Source organism: Arvicanthis niloticus, chromosome 17, assembly GCF_011762505.2.
Source record: "Arvicanthis niloticus isolate mArvNil1 chromosome 17, mArvNil1.pat.X, whole genome shotgun sequence".
In the NCBI taxonomy this organism is placed as follows: Eukaryota; Metazoa; Chordata; class Mammalia; order Rodentia; family Muridae; genus Arvicanthis; species Arvicanthis niloticus.
In genome coordinates this window covers 1,426,962-1,443,880 of record NC_047674.1, presented here as the reverse complement: position 1 = coordinate 1,443,880, position 16,919 = coordinate 1,426,962, and positions in this window count along the sequence as shown.

The window sequence follows — 16,919 nt, the reverse complement described above, 5'->3', positions numbered from 1 at the left end:
TTTTTTTTAAAAGATATACTCTCTTTCTCACCAATTAAAACACATGGCTTTTTTCATCCTTATTGCAGTGAATTCCAACTCATAAAAATGCACGCCTAGTCACTCATGCCTGACTTTGAACACCTTTCTCTCATTTTCTCCATGCAGAAAATAAAATATAAACATGATCTTGCTATAATATTTAGGAAAGTTCTTGTAGATAGAAATAACTCTAATACTCTGTTCTGCTCTATTTTCCTGTGGTAGATTTTTTGGAGTGCCATATTAAGGTTTTTGATTAGATCGTGACTAAGTGGCACTCTTGGAACCCATATATTTTAATCTACAGTCTTAAGTCTGAAGTAGAGGTAGATTTATAAACTGAAGTATAAATATTTCCTTGAACAAAAGATCACCAGGCAGTATATATTAATTAGTTTTTTTAAAAAAATGTAACGTGAAGTTTAATGGCTCACAAAGGCCTGTGACTCTGGTTCTAAGCAATCTGACACTCCCTTCTGACCTACACGTGTGTGCGCGCGCACACACACACACACACACAAATACACTAACACTACTGTGCAAGTGTAGCATTTAAAAGCCTAGTTTATTATGTCTCTTCCAGACATCCTTGTAAGACAATGTGCAATAACAGAATTGTTAGATACATATAGATATGGTAAAAGCATATTTCATGTTTTCAAAAAAGCAAAACTGGAAGAATTACCCATAATGCCTTACTTTACCCTGTTTTTGCACTGTGTTTTGCTGGTGAAGTTTACCAAGTGATTGCTAGTTCTCAGTAAAGCTTATTATGCTGATGGCATCCAGAAAGAGAGCTCTGAGTGGTGGCTAGTTTTTATACTAGGGTTTTCCCCCTTATCAACCCAATGACTGTGCTTGTGTTTCATCATGGCCAAGAGATCAGGTCATCTCAGAAATGCAAGAAAATGAGGTGATATTGAAAATGTAAGAGTCTGTGTAACTGTGTTTGGCAAATTTTAGCACTCATAATATATCGACATTTTAATCTGCTTAGTGATGTATATCAATTTACCCGTGAGGTGTGTCTGGCTTGATGGTGTCATTTACTGCTGCTGCTGGCCATTTTGATCCAATAGCTGATATGTTTACAGAGGTTGAGGAACAGGCATTTGTGGCTCAGCAATGTCTCTGGCATCTAATTCAGTGTGTGAGTTAGTGGCTCATGCATCATAGTTATAGGCATTCTATTAGATTTATAATAGGGTGATTTTTTTCCCTGAGTAAAATCCTAAAGTTTATCAGGAAAATGACTGTGCATTCATGTCTGTGAATAAAGTAAGTTTATAATTTGGAATTTACTTTTGTCTTCTATTTTCTAAATTATGTTGCTTTTTTTAAGAAAGAAAACATTGGGTAGTTTTCTTATCCATAGCTTTGTTTTCCAGAATCCCTGTGGTAGGTAGTAATGATTTACATGATTATCATTATATTGCAATGATTTCACATATATATATATATATATATATATATATATATATATATATATATATATATGAAAATAATGTTGGGCTCCTGATATCTGCAAACCTTCTTGTTTCAGGGCTGTGAACAAGTGTGTTGAAATGCACTGCTGATTCCCTACCTCTGGGAGCTATGTTAGGGCTTTAACTTGATTTAAGGCTACATAGCATATGTAAAAAAAATTTATCCTCTTCCCCCAGGCTAGATTTGAACTGTTGAATGATTTGAACTGTGAGGTATTCTTCCACAGACCAGTTGCAATCCTTATGATTCAATCAGTCCTCCTTCATAAAAGTTTTTTAGGTCATTAAGGAACTACATTAAATAGCCCTGAGGAAAAAGACAATACTGTCATCAGTGACATAGTTGACCTAATATAGTTTGACTACAATGCTTCTATCTTATTAAAATAGAGTGAAAACAAGCTCTTGGAGGATAAACCAAAGACAAAGAGGTAGGTTTTGATTTTTACAAAGAGCAAAGAGCCCAATTATATGTTTCTACACAGAAAAGAGTAAATACTTTCAAAAAGAAATTCTCCTGCATCTCTAGTCCTAAATGTGTGTTTATTTCCTCATTTATAGGTGGCTTTCCAATCACATTATCTCTTTATCAGTTGAGGCTTGGAGTAGATGGGGAGACTGTATTTCCATCCTGAGGGCTTCTTGTTATAAATGCTACTCTGTTTCTGTGATGAGGGTTGCAAAGTCATTTCTGACTGGATTACAATTTTGGTTAGTCACTTGTCTCTCTCTGCCAGTTGCCTGAGTTTTGATGAAGGGTCTGTGAATATTTTTAAAACCATTTACTTATCAAGGCTCTTCAAAAAGCAACTATTATGCTCTGTATTCCTGTGTGAGTAACGAACATCAACTGGATACGGGTTTGTGATCTGGTCCCACGCATTTGATGTGCAATAGCTAGTATCTGTTAATTGCTCTTTTTTTTTTTAATCTTTTTACTTATAACAATCCTATAGATTGTTCTAATTGCTTATACATGTGTGGCAAGATATTATTCATTTATATGTTCAGTAAGCATTAATATTTCAGCTATAAAGATATATCTCAGAGACGGAAAATATAAAAAACATAGTTCTTGTTTTTCAGAAGCCTCTAGATCTTTGGTTCTCAACCTCCCTGATGCTGCAACCCTTCAAAAACAATTCCTCATGTTGCTGTGAGCTCCAACCATAAAATTATTTCATTGCTACTTCATAAGTGTACTTTTGCTACTGTTATGAATTGTAATGTAAGTATCTTTGTTTTCTCATGGTTCTACGTGACCCCTCCCCTGTGAAAGGATTGTTCAGCTTCCAAGGGAGTCACAACCCATAGGTTAATAACTACTGTTCTAGATAGTAAGTATATGTTAACAAGATTAGTATAAAAAAGTCTCTCTTTCTATTTCTGGTGCCATAGCAAGATATCTTATTCTGGGTAATGCATAAATAGTGGAATTTATTTCTAACAGGTCTAGAATGCAGGAAGTCAAAGACTTCCAAGGTAACAACAGTTTCAGTGTCTAGCAAAAGCTCAGTTTCTCCTCCTAATCTGCTTCCTGATTCTGTATGCTCACACAATAAATAGAAGGTATGAAAAAGTCAAGAGCTCCCAAAAGCCTCCTGATAAGGGATAAAATTCCAGTCATGAAAGCAGAGCCATTATGACCCAACTGGCTCCAAAAAGCCTACCTTTTAATACATGAACACTGGGGATTAGATGTTACCATATGAATGAGACAACCACATTGGGATCACATCCGTGGGTGTGCACAAAACATAGAGACATCAGGAAGGATGGTAAGAGGTTACTGAAGTAGTAACCGGACATGGTGTAAGAAAACAGCAAGTATTTAGTCTTAAGAAGTGAAAGAAAAGCATTTTCCAGTTCAGGTTGTGTTAAGGAGGATAGCAAAGTAAGAGAGTTTTGGAGTTGGCACATGCACACATCTAACTACATTGACATCTGCAGCCTTCTACAGAGAAGCGTCTCACACACCCAAGGCTAGAATCAAACTCACTGGGCACCTGAAGATGACCTCGGACTTCTGATCCTCCTGCCTCTGCCTCCTAAGCATTTGGATTACTGGCCTGCAGCACCACAGCAGTTCTTGCTATGGTCATTCTTTTAATAAGAAACTGAAGTAAGCCATTGTGAAGAGCATTGTCCGGCACCACAGAGCTGGAAGGCCCCTGTTTATGCACTTGCAGTAGATGATGCTTCCGTAGTAACATGACGCTAACCAGTTTTCAAATGTTTATATATTCTGTAAGAGAAAGAAGCATATAGACAAATTCATCATAACCGAGGAGGCATAGAAATCCTAGGGAGATAGGTGTTATAAAAGTACAAGTTACATTTGTGATTCTAACTTTGCATGTAATTTTTATTGAAGTATGAAGCATATATAAAGTACCAGTCTTAAATGCATAATTTGCTATAGTTTTACAAAACTAACATACCCCTTATCAAGAAATAAGCACTGTAAATTTCTTAGTAGCCTCTTTTTTTTTTTTTTTTTTTTTTAAAAATTAGTAGTAATTATAACTTCTAAAACATAATCATTATTCTAGCTCAGTAAATCCATTTGACTTGGGGCTGGGGGGATAGCTCAGTGGTTAAGAGCACTGGGTGTTTTTTCCAGAATATTGGGGTTTAATTCCTAGTGCCTATATGGGTGCTCATAACCTACTGTAACTCCAGTTCCAGGGGATCTGGCATTGTCTTCTGGCTTATGCAGTCACTAGACACATGTGATACATATATGCAGGCAAAACACTCATACACATAAAAATAAATTAGTTTGCCACATCCTTTGAGTTTTATGGAAATGGAATCCTACAAAATGCATTGTTCTATGTCAAGCTTCTTTTTCTTAAAATTACTCAACCAAACCACAGCATGCAGCTATAGTTTGGTATTCACCATTTCCTATAAGGAACTATTATTAAAATATCTTATGTTAATTTAGCTGCTGTGTTGCCTGTGAACATTTGAATTGTTTCCAATGCGAATCTACCACTAATTATTATTCTATAAATAGTTATGCATACCTCTGGTATACATGAGTGGGCTTTCTGTTGGAAATATCTCTGGAAATAGAATTTCTGCTTCACAGATTATGCATACATACAGTTTTGAAGGTCACTGCTGCATGACTTCCAGTCTAATCTGTTTTCTCAATGCCTATGGATACTTTCTCAATTACTGTGAATAGCAATTTAATATCTTTGTATCTTGTTTAATAAATCATTGTTTTCTCCTAGGTCATGAATATATTTTTCTATAGAATTATTTTGTCATCTATATATGTCCACAATCTATCTGGAAAAGATCTCTGTATAATGGAACTAAGGTATGTTTCTTCCCATATGCATGTCCAGTTGAAACAGTGCTATTTGTTGAAAAAAAAATGACTCTTCCCCTACATTATGGTGGCACTTCTGCCAAATATAAAAAAGCATTATGGATGTGGGTCTAATTAAGAGTTCTCTATGCTGTTCCACTGGCATCTGATTATGGAGTCATGTGCCCACACTCTGCTTACTGAGTCATGGAAGATTTAGAATATGTTAATATCTGGTACCAAAGACTCTCCTCGTTTGTTCTTCAAAACAGTCAGCCCATTTTTGGCCCTTGCCATTTCTACAATAGGTATTGTTATCTTAATCCAAATTATAATGTAGCATTTAAGGAAAAGCTTTATAACAAGCTTCCTAATCTGTAGTTATGATATATGCCTCTGTGTATGTTGTGCTTTTGCGGGGTGGCATTTATATAACTCTTTCCCTATTTGTTCCTTAAGTATTTGAGGAGTTTTAAAATGCTAAAGGTTTTGATTAAAAATTATTTTCTAATTATATGCTACTATCATATACATAAACTTCACTGATTTTCTAAGTGCTCAGTTTATAACCAAAACACTCTTACATTTATTTATTTGTTAATTGTAGTTCAAGAAGTTTCCAATACATAGAATTGTATCTCCTATGCAACAGGGCACTTGAGTAGTTTTTAAAATTTTCTTGGCATATACTTCATAGATTTACATTCCCTGTTGTATTATCTAAGACCTCTAGTACAACTCAAAGATGCAGGAGTAACTGATGTCTTCTTCCAAATCTTAGGCATGGAGAAGGCGGTTAATGTGTCATTATTAAACACCATTTAGATTCCTATTAAATGACATTCGTTTAAGGTATTTTCAGTAACCTGTAATTAGATTAAGGGTGCTCCTACAGGCTTCTTGCTTGCTTAGAATACAGCTTTCTGCAAGGAGGATAAATCACCCATATTCCTTTCAGGATGAACAAGTGCGAGTCGGCAATGAAGCATTATTCCAGGACAGCGTCTTTCTGCTCAGTAGTGCATGGAGGAATAAAAGAGAAGTTAACAGGGACAAAGAATCTGCACCCCTCCCCCATCTCTCATCTTGCTTGAATTAAGAATAGAAAAAAGGTGAGAGGATACAAGGGATTTCTTCTTTTAAATCAGCCTTTTATTTTGCGTGAGTTAATTTCCCTGTCTTAGACAATTTTCCTTATTTTCCACTGTCGATTTCAGTTCTGGTGTCCTGGATGGATCACATAGGAAGGCTTCTAGCTGCCCCACTGTGGACCTCAACAGAGAAACCAGTTAAACTTTGTATGGTGGGTGACTCAGGACTGGCTCAATCAGTCCTGTTTCCGGAGCTACATAGCCAATCAGTACTGTTTCCGGAGCCACACAGCGCATGTCTGCAGACCTCACACCCAGGGTAACCAGGTAAGCAAAGCATTCTCTGGAGTGTTCTTTCCCAGCCCGTCACATATTCTAATAACAGCTGTTCTGTTAGAGTCCTGGTGATTAACAGGGTGTCAAGCCACTCCCCCGGAACACTCCAGAAGAGTCTCTCGTGGGGCACCTGATGGATTCTGCGTCACAGATGGCTTCTCCCTACATCAAGTGATAAGCCGCTGCCCTGTTTCCATTTCTCCTGAGTACATTTTAGAGAGAAAGAACCTCCAGGTCATATGATAGATGTTTCATCTGCGTTAACACGAGCACTTGGAAATTAATCTTTATAACATTAGCTGCATGCTGAACCAGCCTCATTTCTGAATTCACTGTGAGATGCTCCAGCTCCACATTTGCTCAAGCTTTTTTTTTTTTTTTTTTTTTTTTTTAACAGAGGCTCAAGATTATTTATTTTCTCTGTGTATATTCTTGGCATATTTCTGCCTAGAGGAAAAGCAAAATCAATAAGTCCTACAGTTTTATTAAGTTTCTTAAAGAGTGGGGTATCTGATCTGGTGGCTGGAGTTGGTTAATCACCATTCTGTACAAATTCATCTTAGGATAGCAGCTTTCCCCATGTGCTGTTCAGTTATCCTTAGTAACAGAGGCCTGTGACGCTCACTAACATCGCTGAGATGATAGTTGTTGCTCATAGCCATATGTCAATGCCTTCGGTGTAGTCCCAGACAGTTAAAGTTAAGACTATTTTCTTTTTTTTTCTTTTTTTCTTTTTAAATTGAATATTTTATTTACATTTCAGATGTTATCCCCTTTCTCTATCCAACCCCCACAACCAGGAACCCCATCCCATCCTCCCTCCTTCTGCTTCTGTGAGGATGTGCTTGTACCCACCCACCCACTCCCACCACCCCACCCTTGAATTCCCCCACACTGGGGCATCTAGCTTTCATGGGACCAAGGACCTCCTCTTGTTTAATGCACACTCCTTTGCATTTTGAGTCCACAGCATACCACTATCCAATTTCATTTTGTAATAAAAGTCTGGTGCAAAAAACCAACATGGCACTAATTTCGCTCTACCCATGGGAGAGAAAGAGTCTGGGACAAAATGAACAGTGCATTTCTGAGGCTGCTTTGCTTGGGGAAAACTGCCCAATATTTGTGAAAACCCTTCCGGCCTAAGCTGAATTTGGCAAATGTCTGGAGGTACTTTCTTTCACACGGCTAGCCATCTGTCTCTTTGTGCTGTCTCAACACGGCTGTCACTGTCTTTCCTTTTCTTCTGTTTCATCTTCTCTCTCTGAGTATAGAACTTTCTCTTCCTATTAACTTAGAATAACAAAATATATCTCCCCTTTACCCTCCTCCCCAAGCTCCCAAACCACTAATAATATGTGATTCACCCTTGTCCCTTTTCAGCCAAAGCTGAAACCATTCTTCCAACCACCTGCACCAAGAGTATTTCTCTGGGTTCAAAGCGACCCTCAGCTGCCTGCAGTCTGGTTTCTCTTCTCTATATTCTGTTGTTCTCTTCAACAGATAAGCATTTTTTTTAATCCTCTGTCTCTGCATCTCCCTCTAAGCTACGGCTTTGTAGTTCACAGCTGCCGTTTCCATCCCCACTGGACATATATTGCTCAACTGAGAATAATTTATCTTCCTTCCCTCAAACATCAGTAAAATTATTTCCAGCAATTAACTTCACATTACTAAATCCAGTGGTTATATTTCAGTCCCTTTATTATTTGACACTGTTAACAATTCCCTTCTTACTCTCTCTCCTCTTTTAGCTTCACAAGGATTTTCTTCCCTGGGTTCCCATCTGCTTAGCACTGGGCACTTTCCTCAGTCTCTCTGACCAGCTTCCTTTCCTGAGGCTTCTTCTCAACCATGGGTGACTCATAGATCCTTATATATAACTTATCCTTCTTGAGAGTTTTAGACTCAGGTCATGTGAATTGCCCTTCACTGGACCTCAACATGCCTTTAAACTCATTTCAGAGTCATTGTCTCTGAGATTGCCTAGACATTTCTAAATGAATAGACTCTTGAGGTCTAGAAAGACATCTGAGTTACTCCTAAACCAGCACATCTTTGTATCTTTAATCTGCTATAAACAACTCTTCTCCTTCTGATTCTCATTGACTTCTAGCTGGTTTCTTACACTTCTTTTCAGCAGATCCTATTTTCTTTATTCCACCAAAAATAATGCATACAAATTGCTGAACCTATTTTTCTAAAATGTAAATCAAAGAGCTGGAAGAAATAACTCAGAAGCCAAGAATACTTGCTGTTCTTGCAGAGAATCCACCCAGGTTTGATTTCCAACACCCACATGAAGGCTGTCAACCCTCTGTAACTCCAATTCCAGGGAACCTGATGCCCTCTTCTGGTCTCTGTGGACTCTTACATACACATGCTGCATATAAACACATGGGCACATGAACACACAGTGGTGCATACATGTGTATGCGTGCACACACACACACACAGACACACACACACACACAGACACACACACACACACACACACACAGACACACACACACACGCACACACACACACACACACACACAGACACACACACACACACACACACACACACACAGACACACACACACACACACACACACACACACACACACACACACACACACACACACACACACACACACACACCTGAACACCTGTCCAAGTCTTGTTTCTTTTGCCATTGGTGCTGGTAGTAAATAATTTCAATTCCCTTTCCCCTCTAAGCCTGTGTAAGTGCCTCACTTGGGGAATACCCATCCTTATTTTGAATCTTACTAACAAAGACGTTTGGAAGATTTAATCTAACTTTTGTGATATCAGAAAAGCAAGAAATGGACACCAACAGTTACCAAGTTTCCAAAGGCCACAACCCATGTGCAACAGTGAGCATCATAGCTCAGTGGGGAATCCAAGACCTGCTCTGGAAGCGGCATTGAAAGGAATGACCATTGATAAAAGGGGAGCTGAAGCCCTTACTCAGACTGCATAGATGAAGGAACTGAAATGCGTAAAGACATTAGCTAAAAGGAAAACTCCTGGTAGCAAGGTTTTGTTAAACAATATTTTTACCATATAAGAAATTATTGACTAAACTATATTAAGTTCAATGGCAAAAAAAAAAAAAAGACCAAATTAGTTAAAATATCTGTCATATATACAATCATCAAACATCTCATGTTTGGAATATACAAAGAGCTTCTACCAACTGAGAGAAAACAAACAAACAAACAAACAAATTAGAAAAATGGGCAAATGGTATGGACATGTTTGACCAATGAATGAGAAGATATGTTTAATCTCTTAGCAATCAGAGAAAATCAAATTATGTTCATTAGATGGTAGGGTCATGGGAGTTTAATGTATTTTTAAGCTTTACAGCACAGACATATGTTGATAAATGTTTTAAATGGATCTGACATAATACTAAATACATGGAAAATGATTGGAAAATGTTCAGCTTGCTTAATAGTAAAAGCTGTCATTTTCCCAATATCTCTTTCATTTTTGCCGTTCAATGAATAAACCATGGCACTAAAAGAAAATCTGTTCCCAATACAGCATTTATTTATTTCATACATGTGGCCACGCAATTGCTGAAAACCATTATTTTTTTTTCCCTCAGTGCCAGAATGGCTTTCTGCCTGGCAAAATACAAAGCCATGTAACAAAAGCATAAACTCTGATTTACTAAACTGGAGGAGATGTAATGGACGTTGATAAGCGTCTTGGGATTTTATGCGCTAAAATCCACCAGGAAATAAATACATGGGACAGCAAAGCAGAGTCAGGATCAATCGCTGGATTTGGTTTGTTTTGAATATTCTCATTTCTCTGTGGTACAAAGGTAGAGAAAGCAAACTGAACAGCGAGGAAGCCCTTCACTGTCTTTCCTCACGCTTTGCTCTTTTGCTGCTGCATTCTGGGTAAGTTTGCACTGTAGTGTTATAAACATGGTGTCTCGTCTGAAGATTTTCTCCTGTCCAGACTCATCTGCCACATTCTTGACCTCCATCTGTTCATCGTCTTCTCATCCGCCAAATGTGCTTCCTGCATGCGTCCCCCTGTGATAGCCATGCTGCTTCAGGCCTCTGTGCCCTTGCCAATGCCCTTTGTTTTCCTGGGTCCCATCTTCTTTATCTCTACCTCCATGACCCCCAGCCAGCAGGTGATGCCTGACCCTCTGGCCTGGGATTCCTAAGTCCTATACGATAATTATCACATTCCCATCAAAGTGAATTTTTGTGCTTTTCCTATTAGACTTGAACCTTCTTCATATGAAAATGTAATTTATTTTTAATTTGTACAACACTCTTGGTATTCACTAATGTGAACTGTGTCAGCATGTAATGGGAAAGGGTCATTTTCCACCTAAACTTCTTCAGTGTCTTGAGCATTCTCCAACCTCTTAGTCTTGATCCTACTCTACTCCTTGCACCTGGCTAGAGAAGCTGGGGGAGGGGGACGGAGTGTCTCCTCCCGTTATTTATCTAGTTTTTCTATAGCTACTTTCTCAGGGATCCTTCTTACACCCTATAATGGAAAGGTGTCCCCTGTTGTGTCTTTCTTCGTTACTATTTATTGCTCTTACTGCCGTCATATGTGCCTGGTCTTCAATCAGCATCTGTTTTTGAATAGTGCTGGCTTCTCTCATTGCACTTTTAAGTTCTGTGAGATTACAGGCCATGCCTACTTTTGTTTATCATTCCTTTATTGTTATACAGCATATAGTAGACTTCTACTAAGTAAATTTTGGCTAAGTTATTGAATGTTCCATGGGCACTGCTCAAACCCTGGAAGTGAAGAACGTGTTTCATAGGCTAGCAGGCTATTCATGGTCTAATATATTATTAAACATTTGCATAAGGGGGTGTGGCCTCTTCAAAGGCTTCTATACATATGTCCATATGTGCAGGAGACATGATGGAGAAGGCAGCATGATGATTATTGTAAATACTGATCTGCCTTTCTGGTCCATGGACTTATATCTGAATCTAAAGGACAGGTTACTCACAGGCCTATGGTAAAGATGAACTTCATAACTAGGAAGCTGGGATCCATGATATATATGCTTGGCATGTTGGACACCAAAGTCACATACATTTTGGGAATTTCCTGTCTCTTCAGAGTCCAGCCTGGTGTTTTAGGCACAGAGTGAGTGAATGGCATGGGACAGAATTCAAGGTTCCCTAGATATGAAGCTGGCACCCCTTCTTTCATACTGGCCCCAGTGCCAGCAATCATACTACACTCAGGTGCTTTTGTGTTTTGTTTTTGCTTCTTTTAATTTTTCTTCTTGTATCTATTAACATATACTAAATATAGTATAATAAAGAGGAGCTGGAGGAAAGAAAACACAAAACCAACCCAAAATATAGCATGTGTGCTTTTATTAGACCAAAGGCTTAATTAAGAGACTCCTGAAGCCCACAGACATGGCTGCATGCGAGTAGACTGTAAAGCAGTAGACTTGGAAGGTTTTAATTGTTCCGTGTGGCTCTCTTCTGTCCACTTGCTACTGAGGCCTGGAAAAGTCAGGGCATACCACTGCAGTTCTCCACTTCCAGCTAAGAACTTGCTTCTGAATTATTTAAAGTTTCTTCTGGATATGGCCTCCAGTTTGAATCTTTAGTGATGCGTTTTCCTGACCAATTTGCATAGCTTTCAGTTTGGCTTGTAAAAGGGATCCTTTGCTGTGGCCATCTGGAAGTAGTACAAATTATTGATGCTAATTGTTCCTCTTCCATATTCTATTCTTGTGATCTTCTCTTGTTTCAGCCTTTGGTAATATACAACACCCTCATAAATATTTCATGTTATACAAGATGGCCTCTAGGTCTTCATTAAGTGAGCTTACACTGGCAAATGAATACGTTAACTCCAGGAGAGCAAAGTCACTTCTTGCCTACCCTTTTTGCTTGCATTGGGTTACATTTTCTTTATTTTCTCCACATCAGACTTTATATATTCTTAAGCCTTCAAATCCAGCATCTGCAGACTTTGCTGCCATGCAAGCCTCAGTATATTTGCCACTGGCAGTGACTCCAACCTTTAGATGAGAGGCCAATCCTCTGGATGCAGCTGGAGGAGGCGAGGACCCCATTCCTGCACAACCAGGGAGTTGTTTCAGTTCCTTGACATCAGGCTTTGCATCAGTATAGTGAAAGTTATGAGTAGAACTTAACCCAGCAAGAGAACAGCTACACAAAGGTGGCTGTAAAGTCAGAGCCAGCCTCTAGTAACATCGAAACAGCAGTGGGAAGGGACAGGGGCTGTTCTTCATCAGGTGGAGAAGAGACGGGCTACCATGGTCCAGAGCTGGTGGAAGTTCTCAAAGGTGTGGCCCAGAAAGCACTGATTCCTCTGTTGCCCTCATGTGACTTTTTGGTGCAGGAAAGACATTGTTCAATCTATTTTTTAGGTATTTTCTTTGGCGTCATTTAAGAGGCACTTTCTGCTGTTTGGTTTTCTAGCTATAACATACATAGCATACACATCTTGTTCACACACGTGGCCTTTGTATAACAAGCTTCTTTTGGTCTCGACTAACTTCTCTGAATAATTCTACTGGACTCACAATCCCACTACCATTTACCTTCAGGGACTGTCCTCTGCTTGCATGCGCGTAGACTCTTAGGTTGTACTTCTTTCTTATGTCTAGCAGTGAAGAAAGACTTCTGGAATTCTGCTTCTTAGATTTGGGGACTGGCTAAGTGCATTTGAAGACAAATGATTTTTACATAAATCGAATAATGATGTGATAAGGAAGAGACCTATGTTTTCTTTCTATAATTATTTAGAAAAGATGGTCTCTTGCTATCATTCTGAAAACTGTGGTTTATTTTAAGCTCAGTGCTTGATCTGGAGGTGTCAACTAAATCTCATAGTTGGTTCCATTGAAATTATTTGTCTTGTGTCTTAGTTAGGGTTACTATTGCTTTAGTAAAACACCATGACCAAAGCAACTTTGGGAGGAAAGGGTTTATTCAACTTACCCTTCTGCGTCATCGTCGTCGTCGTCATCATCATCATCATCGGAAGTGAAGACATCACAGAAAGTCTAGCAGGGCAGGAAGGAGGATCTGAGGCAGAAGCCATGAAGGTGTTGCTTACTGGCCTGCTCTTTAGGGCTTTGCTCAGCCTGCTTTCTTATAGAACTCAGGACCACCAGAGCAAGGATGGCACCACCCACAATAGGCTGTGTCCTCACCCATCACCCATTACTTAAGAAAATGCCTTACAGCCAGATCTTCTGGAGGCAGGTTTTCAAGGGAAGCTTCCTCGGTTCAGAGGAGTCTGGCTTGTGTCAAGTTGACATAAAACTAGCCAAGATATTCTCAAGATGATACTCTCTACATAAAGGGGTTTTTCTGGTACTTTTATCACTTATTTTTCTGCTTTCTTTGTTTCTGTGCCTGCCATCTAGTTTCTCCTCTTAGGCAAATAGAAACACTGTATATTTGCTTTGTTATAACAAGTTTGGGTCACCATTATTTACATTGTTTCATTCTCACAATTATCTGGGTAAATTAAAGAGAATACCACTGAATAACTTCTGTTCCTATCTATCACATTTGTGATGGTTGGTCATTCAAGTACTGTTGTGTTCTAAAAAGTATATGCAGATTTACCATTTGCCAAATGGGGGCCGTTGGCATACAAAGTATTATAGTCAGATCATCTGTTTTGTTCCTGTGTTAAATTAACTTATACTCTGAAGTCATGGGGCCCTGCCTCATGTAATGGCCTCCACTGGTCTCATTTGGCAATTTGGAGTCATCCTCCGGTAACAGCCATAGCTACAACTCTGGAGAAAGAATCCTTCTTTCTTGGTCACCTCCACAAAAGGGTTATGGTTAAACTGATTTTTTTTTTTCAGGAAGCCTTGAATTCTGACATAGCTCATAGAACTCAGAATGGGAATTTAGTTCCTTTCATATTAGTTTAAGAGTTTCCCATGGGATATAACAGTCTGTGTTTGAAAATAAAATAGAGAAAGAAGCAATTGAATTAGCTTCCTAGGACTGCACAAATTGGCTTAGAAACAGAAATTTAAGGGCTAGAGAGAAGGCTTGGTGGTTAAAAGCACTGTCTCCTATTGCAGAGGATCCAGGTTTGGTTCCCAGCATCTGCTGAGTGGGGATTCTATACATATTTGTAACCTCATCTTAGTGTGATTGTATCTGCAAGCACTATGTTTCCAAATGGGTTTACACACTTAGGTTCTGAGTGTAGATGAACTCAATGTGTGTGTGTGTGTGTGTGTGTGTGTGTGTGTGTGTGTGTATGTATGAGAGAGAGAGAGAGAAAGAGAGAGAGAGAGAGAGAGAGAGAGAGAGAGAGAGAGAGAGAGAGACTGGTGTGTATTCAACCCAGTAAATAAACCAATCAACCTACTTTATATAGTCTTGTCTTGTCCTTTCCTTTCCTTTCCTTTCCTTTCCTTTCCTTTCCTTTCCTTTCCTTTCCTTTCCTTTCCTTTCCTTCCCTTTCCTTTCCTTGCCCTTGCCTTGCCCTTTCTTTCTTGCTCTCTTTGTTTCTTTCTTTTTTTTTTTTTTTTTTTTGCATAAGGATAGGGAAGGTAGATGATTTTGGTTGTCCAGGATTTTAATAAGCACCTCTTATTAACATTAAAAGTTTTGTGGATTAAACCACAGAGATCCCAAATGACATTTTCTTTTCATAATCTTTTCCCCTTTTGTGTAACTAATAGTATGAGACAAAAGCTAAAAGGTAGCTACTTGGCCTCATCGTGCCAACTAGGAGCCAAGGGTCAACTCCCTGTTCAGTTGTCCCTAGCATGTAGATTCTGATTTTATCCTACTAGGTCAGAGCCCATGCCCTCCCTGTCGGCACTGCAGGGGCAGAGGTAAGGACTTGCTCTCCCTGTAAGGACTTGCTCTCTCTCTCTACCTGGTTTTCATATTAGCCCATGACACTCATTTCTACTTTTTTTTTTTTTTTTTTTTTTTTTTTTTTTTTTTTTTTTTTTAGTCAGAGCTAATTTTTATGCCAGAAAGTTTGGAAAAGGTTTTTGTTTCTCTTTTTAAAAAGCTATATTAAACAGGAAAAAGAGCTGAACCATAACAATTGAGACTCCAGTTAGCAAGGGAAGAGAAAAATAGGTGTTACCAAAATCAATCAGTGTGGTCTACAGAATCTCCCAGGACTTGTCAGAATCATGGGTTTAGATTTCAGTGAAGAATGAAGGCTGTTTCATGGTACCCACCCACATCGATAGGTTAATGTAGGTGCACACACGTCCAGTGCATACCAGAGGATTGGTTTCCTAACCCTGGTCAAACATGCTGCTACATCCAATCAGACAAAAGTTGCCTTTCCATCCCCTGAGACTCCTGGGCTACAGTAGCTGCCTCATGAAGCTTTTGCTTTGTAGATAAGCATTAGCCCCTCACTCAGGAAACAGCACCTAGTAATTGGTTACACAGATGTTAGTATAATGTATATTTTGTGATTTATTTAACTAGTTCCATGTTATTAGCCACTTGGGCTCTTATATTTTTAATGTTTCCGTCTTATAGTTTTCAACTGAGTGTCCTTACAAATAATGTTCCTATAGTCTTGTCAGACTAGATGTCTGTATGCAGCTGGGACACATAGACAGCTTGGTTTGAGACTGAGTCTCAGGTACGATATACTGAATTGTTCTGTTCTGGATGTAATTCTCTTCTCTTTTAAACTGGCAAGGAGGTGATAAAAAAACTGATAACTAAAGCTCGAGGAGAGTGGAGAGGGTATCCAAGGGTTTCCCCTTTTACTCTTGATCCCCGTGTACTTGGCTCCCAGCTGACATGCTCGTGGCATCATTACTGCTTTGCCTCCTCCTGAAATTAGACCAAAACTCTTAGTGAGCAGGCATTCTGAAGGAGCGCTTTAATGAAATTACTCCAGAACCCAATTGCATCTTCTTGCCTCTCCTGTCTTCCTTCCTCTTTTGATTCTGACCCAACCATTTGACCTCATCATCCTGACTCTGGATCTGACAGCCGAAGAGGCTTGGCTTTTCTACATTTCTTTTCCCTTTGTTCTTGGACATGTCTGCTAGGGACTTGTAAAGCAGGGAGAAACCCAGACTTACACCTTTCCCCAGAGGATATGCAGCACTGATGCCTGCTCCCCAGGCACTTGCGATTGGACATGTGGACTGTTTATGCCAATGATGAAAGAGAGTGAATCATGGCAGCTGCAGTGTGAGATAATCTGAGGACGAGAGGCTCGACTGCCTTTCTCAGGCCTTAAATTAACTTTGCTTATTGCTTCGTCTTTTCTCTCCCTTTCTGTTCTGTCTTTTCATGGCGGGGTTCCTGGCAGCTTTCTTAAGACTTTAATCTATTTTGCTCCTTTCAGATGTAAGCTGCTCTGGTGTAGGGAACGATGCCCCTCCATGAAGAGTCGAGTGAAGAGGTGATGGGGGCAGAGGGAGGGGTACAAAGAGGGCAGAGCAAGTACTAGCACGAATGATAAGACATCTCATATTTCGAGCACCTACTTGGGAATCTCTGAGTTTCTAATTCAGCTCAAATTCCCAGCTCCAGCATGCTAATATATACACCACAAGGCTGGTACGGTAGGAGCCTCACCTTGTATTTCAAAACTGCAAACTTCTTCCTGCCTGTGAGGATTAAAATGATGATGTATTCATCA